Source organism: Pelodiscus sinensis, chromosome 19 (genome assembly GCF_052426305.1).
Source record: "Pelodiscus sinensis isolate ZL-2025 chromosome 19, ASM5242630v1, whole genome shotgun sequence".
NCBI classification, from domain to species: domain Eukaryota; kingdom Metazoa; phylum Chordata; order Testudines; family Trionychidae; genus Pelodiscus; species Pelodiscus sinensis.
The window spans coordinates 32122480-32143434 of record NC_143070.1 but is presented as its reverse complement, the minus strand read 5'-3'; the positions used below and the strand labels follow the sequence as shown (position 1 = coordinate 32143434).

Sequence of the window (20955 nt, the reverse complement as noted above, 5' to 3'; positions counted from 1 at the left end):
AGCCAGCCACACTGAGGCTGGACACCAGCCCTCCTGGGCCAGGCAGTGCCAGGAACACTGGAGGCAGGGGGCAGGTGGGGCAGAATTAGCTCCATTGGAAAAGTGCTGCCTTTGTGCCCGAGAGGGAGCTTTCCCAATGTCCATTGGTATTTCCTGGGGCTCTGTGTAGGGGATTGGGCTTGGCATCTTCTCCCCTGGAAATGCCTCTTCTTTTGAAAGCAGCTCCCAGGAGCTCATGGAACTTCTTCTTCTCAGCTTGGGAAAGGGACAAGCAAGGGGTGACGGGACAGAGATTTATGTGATGATGACAGGGGTGCAGAAATTATTTTTCCTCCTACTAAAGAACCAGGGTGACAGAATGAAACTGATAAGTAATCAAGTTAAAAATAAACCAAAAGGAAGCATTTTTGCACCCAGTGGAACTCCTTGCCAGAGGATGTTGCAAAAGTGAAATCTGCAAGAAGGCCCAAAACAAAACTGGATAATTTAATGCAGGAAAAGTCAATCAATGGCATTTAACTGGGATGGACAGGGCAGGTGTCCCTAGCTAGTGTATTCCAGAAGCTGGGAATGGGAGATGGGGAGGATCACTTAATAACTGTCTGTCCTGAGGACTGAAATTGGCTGCTGTCCTGAGACAGGATCCTGGGCTAGTTGGGCAACTGGCATGGCCCAGTCTGGCTGCTTTGATGTTCTGTTTGGCTGTTCTTGTCCTTCTGGACAAGAGACAATGGTCCCCCCATCCTGAAGTGGACAGAAAATGGCTGGCGAAAGACTAGTGTAGGTGAGCAAAGAAGCATGTTTCATGTGTTCCTGGTGGTCTAGTGGTTAGGATCCAGCACTCTCACTGCTGTGGCCTGGGTTTGATTCCCAGTCAGGGAAGGTGGCCTCAATTTTCACATGACAACTGCCTGGCCATTTTTCTCACTATCACATGTTACAGCAGCTGAGACCCAAGAGATTACTTCAGGATCCTTCCCACCTCTCCCTAACGGCTAAGACAGCACTTGCCATTTTCAGAAGGGGCAGAGCGGGGTGACTCTAACTGCCCCTTTCCTCTCCCATGTGGGCAGCCCTGCAGGAAGCTCTGTGGCGCACACAGCACTAGCCCAGCGCAGTGTCAGGTCGGCACAAGATCCATTGGTTCAGTTTGGTTGCTGAAGGAGACAACACAGACCTGGCTCCAGTCCCCACTCAGTAACCTGGGGAAATGACCCACCAGGCCTGGGCCCCTCGGAGAGGCAACGATTCCCCACTGGCCAGGGCAGAGCCTCCCTCTCACACAGTCATGGAGCCTTCTCCCCCTGCTCCTGCCTCCCCCTTCACTCAGCTCTCACTGCTCGGTGCTGCCAGGGAGGGGCCTCACTGCGAGAGCCGCCCGGGCAGGTTCCTGCCACAGAGACACGTCCCAGAGCAGGACGGATGCTCAGACCGACACTGAGTGTTGCTCAGCGCTGGGGTGAGACAGGGAAGGACAAAAGGACCTGGGTTGTCGACAACTCCCTTTGATGTCGGCAGGGGAGCGTCCAGACTATCGCGCTGAGCCGACAAACAGCTGATCAGCTGTTTGTCGGCTCAACGCGGCAGCCATGTAAATTTAAATGAAGCGGCGATTATTTAAATCGCCGCTTCATTTTACTCTGTCGGGTAGCCTAATCTACATGCCTCTGTCGCCAGAGGCATGTAGTCTAGACGTACCCTAAGTCAGTGGTAACAAACTGCCAGTCCGCAGACCAGCAAGGGGCCAAGAACCCCTGCCTGCCAGGCAGAGGTGGAAAGTAACTAAGTAGAAATACTTGATTACACTACTCACGACCTTTTTTGGGTATTTCTACTTTACTCAAGTCATTTATTTTTGTCACACTTTGATTTTTATTCAAGTTATTTTATTTTTTTTAGACAATATTGTACTTTTTACTCCAGTCCCATTTCCAGAGGCACTGGGTTACTCACGACTCACATCGTTCTGCTTTGCTAAAGCCCAGCTGCATATGCAAGCACCAGTCAACCAAGAAATAGCCAATCCACAAGCACAATGCCCCTGCCAAAGAAGAAGCCTTTTAATAACTGCTCCAACACCTTGTCATTCAAACCCAGTATCCCTGCAGGCCCTGCCAGCCTGAGACCTGAGCGAGCAGGGCGGCTGCCCAGGGCTCCGTGCTGAGGGGGTGATATGAGCAGTCTCATGTGACCTTACCTGGGACCAGGCAGCTAAACAGGAGGGAACCCAGCAGCCGGGGTCAGGGGGGACAGAGGCACTTACTTGTGCAGGGTGAATCCTCTGCTCTGGTGGGAGCAGCAGCAGGGTGGGTGGGTGCCAGGGGCAAGGGTTCCCCATTCCCCCTGGGACAGAGGCCTCTGTGGAAGCCCTGTGGGGGGGGGGGGGCAGGCTGTGCTGGAAGAGACTGGGGGTGGGTGACTTAGTGGGGGGGAGGATTGAAGAACAGGCCCCAGAAGCCTGATGCTAAAACTGCCCTCAGTCTGGAGTTTCACACCCTGACGGACCAGAATAAAGTGTGTCAAAGGAGCTACAGCCCCACAGCCCAGCCTAGGGATGGCTCAGCCAGTGGGTTAGAAGCACCGGGACACAGAGAGACTCAGGAGCTGCTCAGAGACAACCACTGGCAAGAAGCAGAACAATTCCCCGAGCAGACGATTGGTTCTGGCTCATTTGCTGGGACTTCAGGAAAACAACAAAGTCCCGAGTCTCCTCCCTCTGACTGGTCCCGGCTCAGCCAATCAGAACTGGGACTAGAACTGGAAGGCTGTGTCTACACTGGTGGGCTGTGTCTACGCTGACAGGTTATTGCGCAAGAAGGTTTACTGGAAAGTGTGGTAGGAGAGGGCTTCTTGCACAACAGCTCTGCTCTTTTCTACCAGGTGTAAGTCCTTTTGCACAAGAGCGCTTGCGTAAGAGGGCAGTGTGGACACGGGACAGGGGTTTCTTGCACTAGAGAGTGTCCACACTGCCATGGATGCTCTTGCTCAGAAGCACAGCTCACACATGGCAGGGTGAACGTTTCTCGCACAAGAAGCTGCCACTGCAAACATAGCCAAAGGGACCTTCAGAGCTAAAGTCCAGTCCCCTTCCTCACAGGAGGACAAAGCACCACCTGCCTCAATGTTTCTCCAAATCAGGGAGTTACCAGGAGCCAGGTTCAAACCCACACAGACAAATGTCTATTGGATTTTAAGTCCAACGCCTTAACCACTCGGCCATCCTGGTGGCGTGAAGCAATGCAGAAGGGTGAAAGTTCTCTCTCCAAACAGCCCAGGGACTGCCTCTCAGAGCATCTGCCCATCCCATCTCTGTGTCCGTGCTTCCCACTGCAAGGCTGAGAGAGCTGCCCCCTCCTTGCCAGTGAGGAGGGAAGCAGGGAAAAGGGAAACCAAACAAGGCAAAACCCAACATCTGCGGGGATTTCGAGGGACAAAGTCCTGATGGGAAAAATACCCCCCCTCCCACACACACAGACTTTCACCCAGTATTTTCCCCAACCTGCATTGGGCCAGCCCCCTATGGATCAAGCCAATATTTCCAGCCTTTGTTTTTACAGCATGGACAGCCAAACCCATTCACAAACTTTTGCCAGACCAGTAGCATTACAGTTCCATGTCTGCAGGGCTTGCCAAGGGGCTGCGAACCCCGCTCACCAGCCGCGCAGAATCGCACACTGCGCATGCACAGACTGCACTGAGCGCCGCACCGGGCTAAAGTCTACTCACCACGGGCAGATTGCCCTAATTGCCGAGCCCTGCATATCTGCATACACATTATGCAAATAAGTGTAGATATCTGCAAACACTGATCTGCTCGCTCCCCCAACCTTGCACGTGCTGGGAGCAGTTTCCCTGGACCCAGGCTGGGATCAAACCCCCTCTGCTGGGAACAGCCCTGGGCCAGATTCTCCTCCTACAGCCCCGGGGCGGCTGCTCTCTGGAGAAGGGGGGGTCTCTCTTATCTGCCCCCACAATGGGCAGGGACTGGGCTGGGGGCACTGCCCTGGGAAAGGTTCCTGAGGAGAAGCTTTCCCCCTCCTGGCAGCCGACACTGGGGGAGCTCTGAGACTCCAGGGCAAAGGCCTCCAGCCCGCCAGGTCCTGGGATTAGGAGTCCCTGGAACCAGGCCCCCTGGAGTAGCATTGTGGCCAAGGGGCTCTGACCCACAGGGGGGCTGGCCCCAGAGCCCAGGGCCCGGGAGGCTGATCAGCAAGTGAGACTCGCACGTCAGTCCAAGCTACTTTCTCCCCGGCTGCCGTTCCTGCCTGTCCCGTGCCAGCGCCGCACGCAGGCCAGTGGGGCAAGACGGGGGGAGTCAGTGGGGCCCTGCTCTCAGTCCGTCCCTCACAGGCCCTGTGGGCTGCTGGAGGGCTGAGCCCGTCGCCCAGGCCTGGCGCGGGGATGGAACATGGGGCACGTTTCCCCCGGTGAGCGTGTGCGGGGGCAGGAGGGAGCCACACGGGCCCGGCTGAAAGTTTTCTGCTGGGGCTGGAGGCTTGAGCCTGAGCTGCCAGACTCAGCAGGACTTGCTCCTCCCCCCTCTCCTGCCTTGCTGCCTCCTTTGGCCAGCAGCGCTCAGGGGGCAGCCGGGAGAGCCGGCACCAAGGGCAGAGGAGGCCGAGGCACAAGCCCCTCAGAGGGGACAGGCCTGAGGCCTCTGGCTTGCCCAGGCTCACGCCAAGGGGCTTTCTGTGGTGCCGGGCGGGGGAGGGATGCCAGGCCCAGGCCAGTGGGAGAAGGGGCAGCGCCTGCCAGGGCAGCAAGGGGAGCTGCAGGGAGCGAGACGCGGCGTTTCTGCCTGGATCACTCAAGGGTCCTTCTGTGGGTGAAGCGCCTGTGACACCCCTGTGCTGCTGGGTTCCTCTGCCCCGACCCTGGGAGGCCGTCCCCATGGGGGGCTCTTGCCCTGGCACTCATCCAAGGGCAAACTGGGCAAAGCAGCCTGTCCCAGGCACCTTCCATAGCTCAGCTGGCAGAGCAGAGGCCTGTAGCGGGTGCTCGGCAAGTGCCCTTAGGTGGCTGATTCAACTCCAGCTGAAAGGAGAGATTCTTCTCCCTCCCCCTGGCTGCAGGCCCGGCCTTAGGACCAGGCGGCTGCCTTGGGTCTGTCCCTTTGGGGCCTGGTGCTACAATTGACAAAAAGGTTTTAGGTTCCAGCTGCTGATGAAATGTCTTGGGCTGCGCAGGCCTTGAGTCATGGCAAGAGCTGGAGGGGAATGGGGAACGGCTGCACTTTGGAATGGGAAGGGGGTGTCTGGCACCATAAAGTAGAACAGTTTTAAGGTTGCTTCAAGGAGGGCACCATGGCTTAGCTGGCTAAAGCGCCTGCCTAGTAAGCAGGAGATCCTGGGTTCAACTCCCAGTGGTGCCTTGTTGCCAGGTCAATGGGTCTTTTCTTCCCACCATTCTTCAACATGTATCTGGAGTTGGTTTTACCTTCAGCTGAGCTTGGTGGTGCCCTCACAGTGGGAGTAGGATAATAGCAAAGAGCAGGAGGTGCCCTAGGGGTTTGATTTTGTGAGGCTTAGCTAGACTTGCTAAATCAAGCTCTGGAAAATGGATTGCAGCAGTGATCTCCACCTGAGTGGAGACATGGCCTAATGGTGCAATTAGTTAGATGCCGACAATAACGGCCCCACTGCTGGTAACTCACAGAGGCTACATCTACACTAAGGCTGTGTCTAGACTGCATCCCTTTTCCATAAAAGGGATGCAAATTAGACACATCGCAATTGCTAATGATGCAGTGATTTAAATACCCCTCGCTTCATTTGCATAAAAATGGCTTCCGCTTTTTTCCAGCTTGGAGCTTTACCGGATCTTTCAGAAAATAAACCCTTAAAATAAGGATAGAGGGATCTTTTGGAAAAGGTTTTATTTTCCGAAAGATCCACGCCTAGACTGGTGCTTTTTTCCAGCAAAGCGCCGAGCCTGCGTGTTGCACAGCACTGGTAGGAGACATGGAGGGTCTATTGGCACCTGCAGCCTCTCAGAACAACCCCCTTCCCAACCCCCAAGTCCTAGCCCTTCCCTCCACCCTTAATGGGGTCTGTTGGGAACTGCCTGGATGCCAGCCCACCCCAATGTCAGCCCAAGGACTGACTGGTCTGTAAAAGCTGCACCCTGGAAATGAGGAAGCAGCTAAAGTGACTCTGGTGGGACTTGAACCCCCAGCCTTTGAATGTCTAGCTGGGCTCACATTAACCAGTGCAGCTTAGAAGTCCAACATGCTTTCCATTGCACCACAGAGCCAGATGGACTATTGCTGTTGATATCTCCACTCTCTGCTTTGCAGCACGGCAATTGCTGGGGGAAAAGAAAGAGGAGCCAGGTCTGTCTCTTTTGGGAGAGCAGGTAGGAGGGCCACTGAGCCCCCAGCAGTGAAAACTAGGAACCAGGACAAAGCTGCAGTTGAAGAACATAGGCATCAATCCCACTACTTTTTGCACATAAAGTAAGGGGTTTCCCATTTGAGCTAACTCCCCTGCATGGGAACACATCCCCTGCTCCACCCATCTTCTTCTAGACCCCACAAGGTCTCTGTGGCGGCCTGAGGCTCCTTTCTGAAAGGGCCACTTGTGGGACTGACACCCGTGGGCCGGCTAGCTCGGAGGTTTAGGGGACGTGGTGCTCATATCACACTGACGCATCTTAAGAGCAAGCCCCTTATTTCAAACCATAACGGGCTCGCTATTCCGACGTCCCTGCACACCTCACGGCGCGAGGAGTGAGGGGCATTTCGGAATAGCGATTTATTTGGAACTAAGTGCTGTGTAGCAAGCGTCAAATTACAAAATAAGCTATTTCAAAATTGACTTGAAATAAGCTACCCAATTGCATCACTTATCTTGAGCTATGGGACACACCCCTAGTGAGTTAGAGCCCAGCTCTGCCCCCAGCTCCCTGCTCCACGCACCCACGTACTGACTCCCTCGCTGCCATGGGGCTGTTTGCATTGGCCTCTTCTCTCTGTAGCCAGGCTTCAGCCAGGACTGAGACTCAGGCAGGAGAATGTGACCCAGCTCCCTGCACCTGGGCCCTGCATTTCTCATCCCTTCAGACACACTTGTTAGTGGAGGAATAAATCACAGTCACATGAGTGTAGATTATGAAACTTTGTGTTGTTGCCTTGGAAACTCCCCACAGACCTTCCCCTGGGGGACCAGGCAGCCGCTCATATTGCACAGCTCACTTCGAGGTGAGGGTGCTGTGTAGACATGCCCGTCCTGTTGAGGACCAGCCTGCGGGGGGAGGCTCTGGCCACTTCCTTTCCTCGTCTCTCTCAGACTATGTCTACAGTTCAGGGCTACGTCTACACTCCAGGCTTTTTGTGCAGGAGCAGATGTTCTTGCGCAAAAACTTGCACAGCGTCTACACTGCACGTACGTTCTTGCACGTGTACATTTATAGTACAGCATCAGAAAACAGGGCTTCTTGCACAAGAGTTATTCCTCTCCCCACGAGGAATAAGCCCTCTTGCCCAATAACTCATCCACAAGGAGGCAGTGTGGAGAGCCAAGAGGGGTTTCTTGCTCAAGAAAGCCCTATGGCTAAAATGCCCATCAGAGCTTTCCTGCGCAGGAGAACCTCCACACTGCCATGGGCGCTCTTACAGAAAAGCACTTCTCCTGTGCAAAAGCACATGGGAGTGTGGACACACTGTTGTGCAAGACCTTTTGCACAAAACAGTTCTTGAGCAAGAAGTCTGCAGGGTAGATGTAGCCAGCCCCTCTCTCTAGGGAACTGCAGCCCCTCGGATCAGGCAGCTCCTCCCAGCATTCAGGAGGCACCAGGCCGAGAAGAAACCGTCTGACACGGTGCTGCCAGGGAGGGGCCTCACTGCTAGTCACTGTTCCTGGTCCAGGAGCAGAGCGACTTTTGCCCTGGGCACCGATATTGAGGGTTTGTGCCTCTGTTTGTGTGAGCCCCCATGGCACCCACTGGCTCCTGCAGGGGGGTGGAGGGTCCCCTTGTGCCATAGCTCCTCCTGGGGAGGAGGGGAGGGACCCCTGGTCCAGTATTTGCTGCTGGGGAGAAGTAGAGGTAGCCCATCCCCTATAGCTCCTTCCGGGGGAGACCCTGACCCCTTATCTCATGATGCGGTTTCAGTTTTTCCCTGGCAGATGCTCCAGACATGAGGGATGCCAGCGCACTGGCCCAGGCCGGGCCGGCAGTGATGGTTTTTACGCATGCAGGGAAATGCCCTGGCTTCTCCCCCTCACAGAGTTGCCGCGTCTCCAGGAGGCGGATGAACTGCGGGTGCGGGACAGCTCCCTGCCAGCAAGGACAGCAGCCAATGCACCAAATATCACTGGGTCTGCAGCCAGTGCTGGGAACTGGGCAGGGAAAAGGAGGCTTTTGTGTCACGTACATCTCAGGCAGGACGGACCCTCACTGAGCCCAGACTGTGACTGGTCCTAGCCAGGAATGTGTCCAGGGCTGGTTTGTGACACTCTCAGGCCGTGTCTACACTGGGCGTAAGAGCGACGCTGCCATGGTCAATGTTCCGGGCTCTAGGGAAGACCGGCTGATTGGAACTGAGCTGTGCAGAGTCTTGTAAAGGGAACTACAATTTCTCTGGATGTTTGCCAAGTTTTATATGTGGGTTTAGCAGAAGGGATGTTGTGGGCTCTGGAACAAGATGGGTGGGGCAGGACAACTCTTCACAGGCAGGGGATTTAACTCAAGTGGTAGAGCGCTCGCTTTGCATGCAAGAGGCAGTGGGATCGATACCCACATTCTCCACGGATAGATATTTGCTACTTCCTCTTTTCCACAGGCAGAGCCAGCCAGGAGCTAAGTGCTTCCAGGGGCTCCTTCCCTCTTCCCATAAGGCAATGGGCTGGTTTCCGCAGGGCAGGGGGAGTCATGTTTGCCTCACAGGGAGCAGTTCCCTGGCTAAAATCAGGCAGGCGAAGTCCAGCCTGTAACACCCATTGGAGGGGATTCACCTGCCTGGGGAGGGTGGGAACAGACCAGCACTTGGGAGCTTGGCTGCCAGCTGCTTAGCACATCTGGACACAGAAGAATCCCAAGACTTGGTTCTGCCAGGCTCCAGTTTCCCCTCTTCTGTTTCTTTTCAGCTCCCTGCAAACTGCCTCCCAGCTGTGGGTGAGGCTGAGTGTGTGTGAAACCAGCTGCGCTTTGGATGATTTTATTAATTGTTTAAAAAGCGTCAGGCATCTCCCCTTTAACCTCACTCAAAGACTCCTGAGAAGTCTGTCTCCTGTGTCCATCTCCGCCTCAGGCCAAGTTTTCGCATGTTTCATATCTAAGGAAACTCCTCCCTTTTCCCTGCCAGTCCTTCCCGAGCAAGCTGTATCCTTCTGTGCCAAAATTCCAATAAAGTGTATTATCCCACCAAGTCCCTGTGATACCAACTTCTTCCTGCCCATTACCCATCGTTTCCATGTGTCTATATGAGCATCTAAGACACAGATTAGATTTTGCTTCCCAGTGGTCCCTCATCCCTCATTTATCTCTGCAGTTACAGCCCCTGCTCCCTCCCATTTCTAACCCATCTCCCAGGTGTCCATGTTGTTCACTTACCTGTGGGCTTTGGTCACCTGCCCCCATCAAACCTAGTTTAAAGCCTCCTCACTAGGGTAGCCAGTCTGCACCCAAATACTCTTCCCTTCCTTGACAGGTGAACCCCGTCCCTGCTGAGCAGCCCTTCCTGCAACGGTATCCCATGGGTAAGGAGGCCAAAGCCTCCTGCCCATGGAGCTGTAGCTTTCTGTGCCCAGGGAGCCAGACACCACCTGGACTCCATGGCTGGAGGGAAGTGGGGAACGGCTGCACTTTGGGAGTCAAAAGTGTTGTCTGGAAACATAAAGAGCCATTTTAAAGAGGCTTTGGAGGAGGGCACCATGGCTTAGCTGGCTAAAGCACCTGCCTCATAAACAGGAGATCCTGGGTTCAAGTCCCAGTGGTGCCTTGTTGTAACCTTTGCTCACATTTTCCTAGGTCCTTCTGGGACACAGAAGAGGCCTCCCCTGGCCACCCATGGAACTTCTGGTTCAGGAAAGGCTGACTGGGGAGGGATGTTGGGAAGAAGGAAACCACAAGCCTGGAGCCAGTGCAGGGGCTGCTGTGACTGGCAATAACAGGGCTCTCACTGCAATTACTGGGACAGGAGAGTCAGCACCACACACATTTGTGAATGTGTGAAGGAGTCAGGGCCTAGAGAGCCTGAGGGTGCAACCTCTGCAGCTCCTGCAGCCATGGAGAGTCAGGGTCTGTGGGCATCAGGAGCTTCTCACTTGTGGGGGAGAAACCTCTTGGGACTTGTGGTTTCCTTCTTCCCAACACGTCTCCCCACTCAGCCTTTTCCTGAGCCAGCAGTTCCATGGGTGGCCAGAGGAGACCTCTTCTGTGTCCCAGAAGGTCATAAGTAAATGTGAGCAAAAGCTGCAACAAGGCACCAATGGTAACTGAACCCAGGTGCTGTTGTTTATTTGGCAAGTGCTTTAACCAGCTAAGCCACGGTGCCCTACTCAGACCCACCTCTAAACTGTTCTACTGTACAGTCCCAGACAACACCATTGTGTCGCAAAGTTCGTCCATTCCCCATTTCCCTCCTGCCTTCCCACCCTGGTGGTGTCTGGCTCCCTGGGCACAGAAGGCTACAGCTCAGTGGGCAGAGGCTCTAACATGCACCTCTCCCCCAGCCGCTGGGCCTGCAGTTGCCTTTGAGGTTCTGCAGGGTTGTGGGAGGGAGAAATGGAGCAAACTTTGATTCTCTGGCTTATAAACCCCTTGGTCTCAGGGTCTAGGTTCAAGTCCCCAGGTGGGGGCCCGGCCTCCTTCAGTTTGGTCCCTTCCTGAGGGCACAAAATTGACAACAGAGAATTCCTTTGCCCCGCAGCAATCTCTGTTGGCCAAAGGGTTAGCAACCGAATATTTGCCCAAGTTTAAGTGCAGCAGAAAACACTATTGAGTGTGTTTCTGTGGTGTAGGGGTTATCACATTTGCCTAACATGCAAAAGGTCCCTGGTTCAAAGCCAGGTAGAAACACAGGGTCTTCTCTTATTGCAGTTCCCCTGGGTACCCACAAGGCAGTTCTAAGGCCTGCCTCCTGGTGTAGAGAGGGGTGGCCTGTGTGCTGGCTTTCAGGAGCATGTGGGAGACAGCTCAGCAGGTTAGGCTGAGATAGGAGGATGCAGGGCTGGGGCTGAGACTTCTCAGCTGTGCCTTGCCTGGGACCAGGTCACTGCAGCCACACAGTGCAGGGCCCACCCTGGAAGTGCCACTGCTGTGCACCTTCAGGGCAGTGTGGCTGTGGCCTTTGGTGCAAGTGGACATAATGCCCAGCCACCCTGTTCCCCTGGCTTTCTTCCCCCCCAGCTTACCCAGCTTCCTTTGACACCCTCCCTTGTTCCTGCTTCCCCACCCTGCTCCTTCATCCATATCCCTTATGCTCCCTTTATGCTCCCTTTCTCCTGGCCATACACGGAACTACGGAACTACTTGGCGCTTCTCAAGCCAGGCCCTGCAAGGAGCCACTAGGAGCCACCAGGCAGGAACCAGCCCTTGGAGCTCAGCTTGCACTCAATCTGGGAGTTTCCCACCACATCTCACCTGAAAAGAGGTGACTTGTTCTCCTTCCATCTGACCTTACGTCTCCGCTCTACGTCTCCGCTCCCTTCAAAGGTCTCCGCTGCCTCGGGACCCGCCTCCTCAGGGCGCTGCCCCTCTGCCACTGGGCTGGGAGCGGGAGACTCCACAGTCTCTCTGCACTTGGGCTGAGAAGTGTCACGGGGACTCGTCTGTTGCTGGGTTAGTCAGCCCGATGGCCAGCCGGATCCATTCCGTAGCACTGCCCGAGAGGGAGCTTTACAAGTGCCCAGTGTCCATTGGTATTTTCTGGGGCTCTGTGTAGGGGATTGGGCTTGGCCATCTTTTCCACGGGAAATGCCTCTTCTTTGGAACAGCAGCTCCCACAAGTTCATGGAACTTCTTCCCAGCTTGGGAAAGGGACGACTAAGGGGTGATGGGAAAAATATTTGTGCTGTGAAAACAGCAGGGGCCCCAGGAAAACTCAGGCCTGATGTTACCTGCCCCCACACAATTCACACGTCAAACCTGACTCCCCGAGCACAGGGCAAGTTTGGGGGCTCATTGCTAGGCCATGGGGTGAAGCATCAAACCAGCCTCCTTCTGTGGGGCCTGTGAGTGTTGTAGAAACTGGGCCCCTGCGACTTGGCAACAGCAAACAAAAGGTCTGGGGGCCACACAGAGACCCTGCTGAGCTAAGCAGGAAGTGGCTTTGTCTTTGCCTGTGGGCTTGTCTGTCTGCATCCTGGAAACCTCCTGGCTCCTCAGACCACTGGTCTGGATGGAGCATTACAGAAGTCGGAATAATGGAATTGCTGTGTAGACGCTCCCATTGTTATTTCGGAATAATGGCTGTTATTCCCAAGGAACGCTGCTGTGTAGATGCAGCCTAAGAGAAATGCTGAGCAAGGGCTCCTACAATGTCAGGGGAGATGAGGAAATGAGGTCACCTCTCTAGATATAAAATAGAGGACATGTCAGGAGGGGGATTCGAACCCACGCCTCCATTGGGAGACCAGAAAACCCAACTAAGGGAAAAACACATCCTTGACTCTGGCACCTTAGACCACTCTGCCACCCATGCATACACCTCTAATGGCAGTTTTCTTACATGTGTGAGTTGCTCAGGGAGGCTGAAGGGAACCCCTCTCTTTCCCCACCTAACAGCCGCTCTACAGCACAGCTGGGTTTATCCCCACTCACCCTCACCTACTGTTGTGAGGTGTTTTGCAGGGAGCTGACAAGAAACAGAAGAGGGAAACCGCTGGCCGGCAGAACAGAGACTTGGGATTCTCCTGTGCCAGGGAGTCTGTGTCAGTGCCTGGGGATCCTGAGCTGGGTGGCTCCTGGGCTTGTTGGCTCCATACCAGGGGTGTCTCCTCTGCAGGGCGATGCTTGATCTCAGGCTAACGCTTATCCCTGGGACACACTTTATGCAGGGACCATTGGTCTTTGTGCCATAGTACGTGTCTGGGACATGGGAGTGAGGAACCTGCCTCAAATAGACACGTATCCGCCCCCCGCAGTGTTCTGCTTGAGACACCGGAGCCCTGGCTTTGACTGGTGCCTGGCACGTGGGGAATTAGATCTAGGGGGAGATTTCTAGAGCCCCACAACAGCTGCTGCTCATATGCAGATGTGCACATCTGTCTGGGATTACTGGGCACCCGGCCTGCCTTCTGTCCCTGCCAACCTCGGCAAAGCGGCATCACTGGCTCAGGGGTTCCTCTCCTCAGTGCGCTGCAGAGAAAGCCCTTGTGTGTTAAAGGGCCTCAGGGAGCCCAGAGCAGAGGGAGCTGGGAATCTAGTCCCATTGATCCCCTCAACACACACACACAGTCCCAGCCTCAAGCCCCCCCCACATCCTTAATCCCATGCCCTGACTCCCATATCCTCCCACATCCTCATCCCTGTCCTGAGCCCCACCCCCCAACTGACACACTCCCCAAATCCCTACCTTGAGCCTCCCACACTCCACTGCTCACTTTAATTTCTTACAGGTACTGTCCTATCACAACCCCTCCCCCAACTTCCTACCTTAAGCCTCCCCCCGCCCAAGGGGTGGTGCCCAATAGAACAGGCCCTATAAGAAATGTGTCACTTTCACCCCTGGGAGCAGCTCAGCCATGCAAAGGGGCTGCCTGGAGCAGGACATTAGCCCTAGAGGGCAGGGGTGGGTGTCGCAGTGACATCACAAGGGCCTTTTGCAGCCCCTCAGCTTATTGGCTAAAGGAGGTTGGGAGGTGATGACCTCACAGAGAGTCCATGACAATGGCCAGGTGGGACAGGCTGCAGGGCAGAGGAAACTTCAGAGACTTTGCTGCAGGGACTCTCAGAGCCCCCCATGGCTTTGCTGCAGGGAGTCTCCTTCTGGAGATCTGCCCTTGAGGCCAGAGAGAGAATGAGGGTCACAAGCATGAGTGTGAGGAGGAGCCTCGTTGGAGCCTTCTCCTTTCCCTCTACTAGCTGAACTAGAAGACAGACGTCCCCGTGGAGAAGGTAAGAGCCTCCAAGAGGAGCTATGTTATTACAGCAGGGGAATTAGTTCAAGTGATAGAGTGTTTGCTTAGTACATGAGAGATAGTGGGATCCATACCCACATTCTCCACTAATGGGAAAAAAAAATCCCTGTTTTACAAAGGTAGAGCCAGCCTGGGGCTAAATGTCTCCAGTAGCTCCCTCCTGCTTCCTACATTGTCTCCCCCAAAACCAGCCATGCTGGGGCAGGAAGCTGCTGGGACTCAGCCTCCCATTGCCTGGCAGGGACAGAAGTGGTGGAGACAGGCCCGGGGGGGGGGGGGGGGCAGAATTGCCCCACTGGGAAAGTGCTGGCTACACAGGGGAGAGGCAGCTGCTCCCTCCACATGATCTCCAGCTGGCTCCCTGGGGGCGGGGGGGGGGGGGCTTTGGCTGCTTCCTTGCTGGCCTAACAAGAGAGCTCATTGCCCCGCCTCCATGATCCTCCTCACAAAGCTGATTGGCTGGCTGAGAATGCCACTCAAGGGCACAATCGCTCAGCTGCCTGGGATGCACTGAGAGACAGAGCAGAGGTGTCAGTGGAGCAGGTGACCAAGCCAGCCACTGAGCTCAGCCCATACAGGGAGGCAGCTGGGCAGGACCAGGCAGGACCAGGGGCAAGGCAGAGAACAGAGACAGGGCAACAGGGCAGCAGTAAAGAACATCCACAAACCCAGCCTAACTGCTTGTCCTGCTGCCATGTGAACCACCACTCCATCCACTGCCAGCCCACAGCACTTTCCCTGCCCAGCCCCACTGGGCTAGTGCTGTGTGTGTGTCAGAGCTTCCTGTAGTGCTGCCCATGCAGGAGAGGGGAGGGGCACTTTGAGTCACCAGCTCTGCCCCTTCTGAAAATGGCAAGTGTTGTCTTAGCAGTAAGGGAGAGGTGGGAAAGGGGCCTGAAGTAACCTCTTAGGTTACAGTTGCTGTAACATGTGGTAAGGAGGTGAGAAAAGTGACTAGGCAGTTGTTATGTGAAAGTTCAGGCTGGCTTCCCTGACTGGGAATCGAACCCAGGCCACAGCAGTGAAAGTGCTGGATCCTAACCACTAGACCACCAGGGACACATAAAACAAGCCTTTTTGCTCACATACACTAACCTTTCACAGGCCATTTTCTGTCCACTTCAGGATGGGGAGGGTCCATTCTCCCTTGCCCAGAGGGGACAAGAACAGAAACCAAACAGAACATCAAAGCAACCAGACTGGGCCATGCCAGTTGTCCAGCTAGCCCAGGATCCTGTCTCAGGACAGCAGCCAATTTCATTCTCCCAAGGGAATCCTCAGAACAGACAATTATTACATGATCCCTCCCATCGCCCATTTCCAGCTTCTGGAATACACCTGCTAGGGACACCTGCCCTGTCCATCCTGGTTAAATGCCATTCATTGTGGCCCCTGGAGCATCCAAAGTTGAGTAGCTCTGCATTAAGGATTCTTATTAATGTCAAGAATGTCAAGCAATGTAAAGCCAGAGTGTGATGGAACTGGAAAGGAAAATATTGCCAATAGAAACAAACTTCTCCAAGGGGGTACTTGGATTTGAACCAAGGACCACTTAATCTGCAGTCAAACACTCCACCACTGAACTACACCCCCATGAAAGTTGGCATCTGCAGCCAGTGTTGGGAACAAGGCAGAGAACAAGAGGCTTTCATGTAACACACATCTCAGGTGGGAGGGACCCTCACGGACCCCAGATTGTGACTCGTCCTAACAAGGGATTTGCCCTGAAAGCAGCAGAGCTGGGGCAGGACAGAGAGTCCTGAGCAATGAAGGGGATGGAGAGAAGCCAGGAGAACAGAGGCCAACCTGAGAGCTGAGACACCCAGGTGCCACCCTTGGTGTCAGCTGTAGGTGCCATGGTGTAAGGAGCATTGCGGGAATAAAAGTTGAGGCAGCAGGAAAGGGGCGGGCCCCTCAGCACCAGGTGGGAGAAGATGGAAGTGAATCCTGCTACCTCTCGTGGGCAAAGGCAGCACTTTTCCAGTGGAGCTAATTCTGCCCCACCTGCAACCTGTCTCCAGTGCTCCTGCCACTGCCTGGCCCAGGAGTGCTGGTGTTCAGCAGCTCTCTGCCCCAGCGTGGCTGACTTTTGGGGAGAGCAAGTAGAAAGTGTGTGTGTGGGTGCGTCTACTAGAGCCACTTAGCCCCCTGGCTGGCTCTGATGATAAAAAGAAAAATTGGGATTTTCCCCCTTATTGGAGAATGTGGACATCAATCCCAGTATCTCTTGCATGCAAAGAAAGCACTTTGAGCTACCTCCCCTGCTATACTAGCAGGGCCTTCTTCGAGACTCTTCCCTTCTCCACAGAGATGTCGGCCTTCTAGGTCAGCTAATTGTGAGAAAAGAGAAGGCTCCAAAAAGGCCTCAAGGGCAACTCTCAAGGAGACTCCCTGCAGCAAAGCCATGGGGGGTCTCTGAGATGGCCCCTGCCCTGCAGCCTGTCCCACCTGGCCACTGTCATGGACTCTCTGTGAGGTCATCACCTCCCAACATGCATTAGCCAATAAGCTGAGGGGCTGCAAAAGGCCCTTGTGATGTCACTGCCACACCCACCCCTGCGCTCCAGGGCTAATGTCCTGCCCCAGGCAGCCCCTTTGCGTGGCTGAGCTGCTCCCAGGGGTGAAAGTGACACATTTCTTACAGGGACTGTTCTATTGGGCACCACCCCTTGGGCGGAGGGAGGCTCAAGGCAGGAAGTTGGGGGAGGGGTTGTGATAGGACAGTACCTGTAAGAAATTAAAATGTGGAGTGTGGGAGGCTCAAGGCAGGGATTTTGGGAATGTGTGAGAGGGGGGGGGGGGCTCAGAGCAGGGGAGAGGATGTGGGATGGTAGAGAAGTCAGGGCACAGGACCTGGGATATGGGGGAGGCTTGGGGCTGGGACTGTGTGTGTCGAGGGGATCCCTCTGCTCTGTGCTCCCTGAGGCCCTTTAACACACATGGACTGACCTGGGGTGCAGGCTGCAGACCAATGAGGGGGGTTTCAGTGAAGCTACATGTAAATGGATCCCTCTAGCAATCCCTGCCAGCCACACGCACAGGGGGAGGGGACTTTAGCCAAGGAAGCTGAAGCAGCCACTCTGAGGGAGGTTTAGAAGCAAAGATGGGCTGCTGCCAGGATGGATGAGGGGATATGACAGGGCACGAGCATGGCCAGGGGAGCAGAGAGGGCCCTGCTGCACTGAGAGACATGGCAAAGCCTGGGATTGAACCACAGACCTTTAAATGTTTCATCTAAGGCTCCCAACACTGAGGAGCTCTAAGGCTCTAAGGCATCTAAGGCTCCCACCAATAAACCCGTCTGGTCGGTTAGTAACTGTCCAGGCTGTTTGGCAGCCGTGTCACAAACATGACGCCATCATGCACTGCCCAGGAAGGCAAGACTGGTGTTTCCTGCCACCTGCAGTTTGACTTGCTCCTTCCCCCCATTCCTGCCTTAGCTCCCGGGCTGACCTGGCAGCTGAAGTAGTTCAGGGGTCCAACAGCCTGGGCAGGGAGTTGGGTGGCCAGACCCTGGTGGCAACAGTCTTGGTGCTACTTGTTTCCCTGCCCCCTCTGGTGCCCTCACTCCCCACCCGCAGCCCCTGCTGCCTGCCTGGGTCCCTGTGCTGTGTCAGATGCTCAATGAGCCCTCCTGTTTCACATGGGCTGAGAGTCACTCACTCTGGACTAGAGAACAGGGCTGTGTCATTCCTTACACGAGTGGGAGGCACCTGGAGCCCTGAGCAAGCAGACTTCCAAAGGGGCACACAACACAGTGAGAGACCGGCAGCTGGTGTCTCAGGGAGGGGCAGTCTCCACAGCAAATATCTCTGTAGCCAGCATAGAGCTTGAACCCATGACCATTATTAGCACCACACTCTAACCAACTGATCTAGCTGACCTATCAGACTCTAACTCACAAATGGCCCTTTCAGAAAGGTGCCTCCGGCAGCTGCAGAGCTGTCTCTGCAGCTGCCAATGGCTCTTCTCTGATAAGACCACTAGCAACTCACTGTGGCTACGTCTAGACTACAGGCTTCTGTCGACAGAAGTTTTGTCGACGGATACTGTCGACAAAACTTCTGTCGACAAAGAGCATCTAGACTACATTGAGTTCTGTCAACAAAGCAAGCTGCTTTGTCGACATGGTAATGTAGACGCAAAGGACAGTTTACATGCAATAACACCTTCTGTCGACAGAAACTCTGTCGACAGAAGGCGTTATGCCTCGTAAAATGAGGTTTACCAGCGTCGACAAAACTGCTGAGTTCTGTCGACGTTATGTAGACAGAACTCAGCGGTAGTGTAGACGCAGGTATAGTTTTGTTGACAAAAGTCCACTTTTGTCGACAAAACTCTGTAGTCTAGACACACCCTGTGACGTGGGCTGTCTAGTCCAGATGGTTTGAGGTTTGGTCAACGTGGCTGGTGGCCGGCATGGCGCACTGAGACCCAGGGCAAAGAGGCAGCCGGAATCTCTTGCTGCCAGCACCTTGCCTCCTAGCTTCTTCCCTGTCAGCAGCAGCCGCAGTCCCTTCGGCCACAGGGTCAGCCCAGGAATGGAGGCGGGAATGGGGCCAAGTAGGGAGTCAGGCTGAGGGGTCAGGCAAAGCTCATCTTGCCCTGCAGGGCCACTGATGACAGCTTCTCTCTTGTGCGCTGCTGAGGAGAAAAATGCCCTGAGAGGGCCCATAGAGACCAATTTAAAAGAGAATTTAGATGGAGGCACCTGTTAGTGCCAGGGTGGCAAGAGTCAGAGCCTGGCAGCTGCTGGGACCACACAGGAGGGTATCGGGGAAGCAGCAAGCTCCAGCCAGGTTGTAAGTTCCAGGGCCCAGCCCATCTCACCCACCCGCTGAGCCAGACAGACCACAGCATAGATACAAAATTCTCTCTGGGGAGCCTGCAGATAAGGAAGCCAAAGCACATCCCAACAAGCTCTTATTCACCCAGCCATACAACCTGTGCTGCCCACACAGGGAAGGAGCTGCCTGAGAATTGTGCTTGGCAGGTCTCCCAGCTACAGCCTGCCTCTGGCACCCCAGCACCTCCACCTCCCTTCCCTCAACCCACTGGCACTCCCTGTGATAGAAAAGGGCAAAGACCAGACAGGTTTCATGACAAGGCTGGTTTCCCTGACTGGGAATCGAACCCAGGGTACAGCGGTGAAAGGGCTGTATTCTATCTGTATCCTAGCCCCTAGACCATCAGGAAGACAAGCACCTGCATGGCTTGCTCAGCTACACTAGCTCTTCTCAGGCCCCTTTCTGTCCCTTTCAGGACATGGGTCCATTCTCAGAGAAGACACGTGATGCCAACGTATTTTGCAGCTCCAGGTTCTACCAGAAGGTGCCTCCCAGCACTTTTCCCCAACCGCACTCTCAGGGCCGGAGACGTGGACCTGCCCCTGTGCATCGTTGGGGATGCCGCCTGCCCTTTGCTCCCTGGGCTGATGAAGCCCTACACAGGATAGCCCTAAAGCAAGGATTGTTTCTCACGCAGGCTCAGCAGGGTCTGTATTAGTGTGGAGGAGCCTTCGTGTCCTTTAAAGAGAGATTCCGCTGTCCGCTCCCCTGGCTGGACCTTGGCGAGTCGAACGTCCCCCAAGTGTCCTCCAGAATAGTTGTGAGAACAAAGCAGAGACATTCCTGCCCCCTGCACAGCTGGCCTGGTCACTCCAACCCTGCTGCTTTAGCCCCCTGCCAGTCTCATTCCTACTCTTCCCTGCCACCCCATCTTTTAAGTGGCATACCGGGCAATGTTCTCACGATGATCTGACAACCCTTCAATGAAGGGAATGCCCAGCCTCTTGTTCTTAGTCACCCAGCCTGCCTCTTTCTAGTACAAACTCCCTGTGCCAAAGGCAGAGCTACAACCAGCTCAAACTCTGTTGCATTTAAGGGCAGCCTCTGGAGTCAGATCCTGCAGCTTTAAGCAGAGCTCCAGTAGGAAATCCAGGGAGTTCAAACTCTCCCACTGCCTTGCCAGTCACAATGGCCTCTGCAACCACTCCAGGCTTGTGGTTTCCTTCTTCTCAACATTCCTCCCCAATCAGCCTTTTCCTGAACCAGCAGTTCTATGGGTGGCCAGGGGAGGTCTCTTCTGTGTTTCAGAAGGACTTAGGAAAACATGGACAAAGACTACAACAAGGTACCACTGAGAGTTGCACCCCAGATCTCTTGTTCACAAGGCAGGTGCTTTAACCAGCTAAGCCATGGTGCCTTCCCTGGACAGAGCTGTTCTGGTTTATGGTCCAGGACAACACCTTGGACTCAAAAAATAAGAAGTAACATTAGTTCGAACCAAGGGCTTTGGTTTGAACTACCGTGTCCAGGCACGCACTTACTGGTTCAAATCAACTGTGATTTGGACTAGCGAGCCAGGCAAGATCTTGCTAATGAAGCAGGGGATATTTAAATCTCTGCTTCATTAGCAATTTTGGTCACCTACATTTGCATCTCTAGTCCAAACTAGGGAGCAAATGTAGATGTACTCAAACAGGACTCCGAACTGAGATCATTAAATAACAGAATATTTAATTTCCATCATAAAGTGTAACAACGATTTCATTTCATGTAGCAATATGAATCATCATAGCTTGTTTGCTAAATCAAGAAGATGGACAATTTTGTTTTATGCCTCAAAGGAACAATCCCCGTAAGATACGAAATAACTATGGAATGTGTTGTAACGTTAATGTTCTTTTTGATTTCATACTAAATATATGAAGTCATGTACCTTGTTAACTATCCCTTGTTTCAGAATTGTTTCTTCTATCAAATTATAAAACTATATTTAGCTAAGCTCTTTGTGAGTAACTGGTGGGTACCACAGTAGCACACATCTGCACAAGCGCAAACGACCTCACTAGTGGTGCACATTATGAAACTCACTC

At 54.2% G+C, this 20955-nt stretch overlaps 8 non-coding genes across 8 annotated transcripts; 4 read left to right on the top strand and 4 right to left on the bottom strand.

Moving 5' to 3' along the window:
• Positions 1-810: 810 nt before the first annotated feature.
• TRNAE-CUC (transfer RNA glutamic acid (anticodon CUC)) lies at positions 811-882 on the top strand. The gene has a single exon. It is a non-coding gene; the product is annotated as a tRNA-Glu (tRNA).
• Positions 883-3143: 2261 nt separating this feature from the next.
• TRNAI-UAU (transfer RNA isoleucine (anticodon UAU)) lies at positions 3144-3226 on the bottom strand. Its single transcript has one exon. It is a non-coding gene; the product is annotated as a tRNA-Leu (tRNA).
• A 2071-nt stretch (positions 3227-5297) lies between these two features.
• Positions 5298-5371, top strand: TRNAT-UGU (transfer RNA threonine (anticodon UGU)). The gene has a single exon. It is a non-coding gene; the product is annotated as a tRNA-Thr (tRNA).
• A 776-nt stretch (positions 5372-6147) lies between these two features.
• TRNAR-UCU (transfer RNA arginine (anticodon UCU)) lies at positions 6148-6252 on the bottom strand. The gene is made up of 2 exons: positions 6216-6252; positions 6148-6183 (listed from the first exon to the last, which is right to left on the bottom strand). It is a non-coding gene; the product is annotated as a tRNA-Arg (tRNA).
• A 3611-nt stretch (positions 6253-9863) lies between these two features.
• Positions 9864-9937, top strand: TRNAM-CAU (transfer RNA methionine (anticodon CAU)). Its single transcript has one exon. It is a non-coding gene; the product is annotated as a tRNA-Met (tRNA).
• A 1006-nt stretch (positions 9938-10943) lies between these two features.
• On the top strand, positions 10944-11016 carry TRNAV-AAC (transfer RNA valine (anticodon AAC)). Its single transcript has one exon. It is a non-coding gene; the product is annotated as a tRNA-Val (tRNA).
• A 4049-nt stretch (positions 11017-15065) lies between these two features.
• Positions 15066-15137, bottom strand: TRNAE-UUC (transfer RNA glutamic acid (anticodon UUC)). Its single transcript has one exon. It is a non-coding gene; the product is annotated as a tRNA-Glu (tRNA).
• A 462-nt stretch (positions 15138-15599) lies between these two features.
• TRNAC-GCA (transfer RNA cysteine (anticodon GCA)) lies at positions 15600-15671 on the bottom strand. Its single transcript has one exon. It is a non-coding gene; the product is annotated as a tRNA-Cys (tRNA).
• Between the last annotated feature and the right edge of the window lie 5284 nt (positions 15672-20955).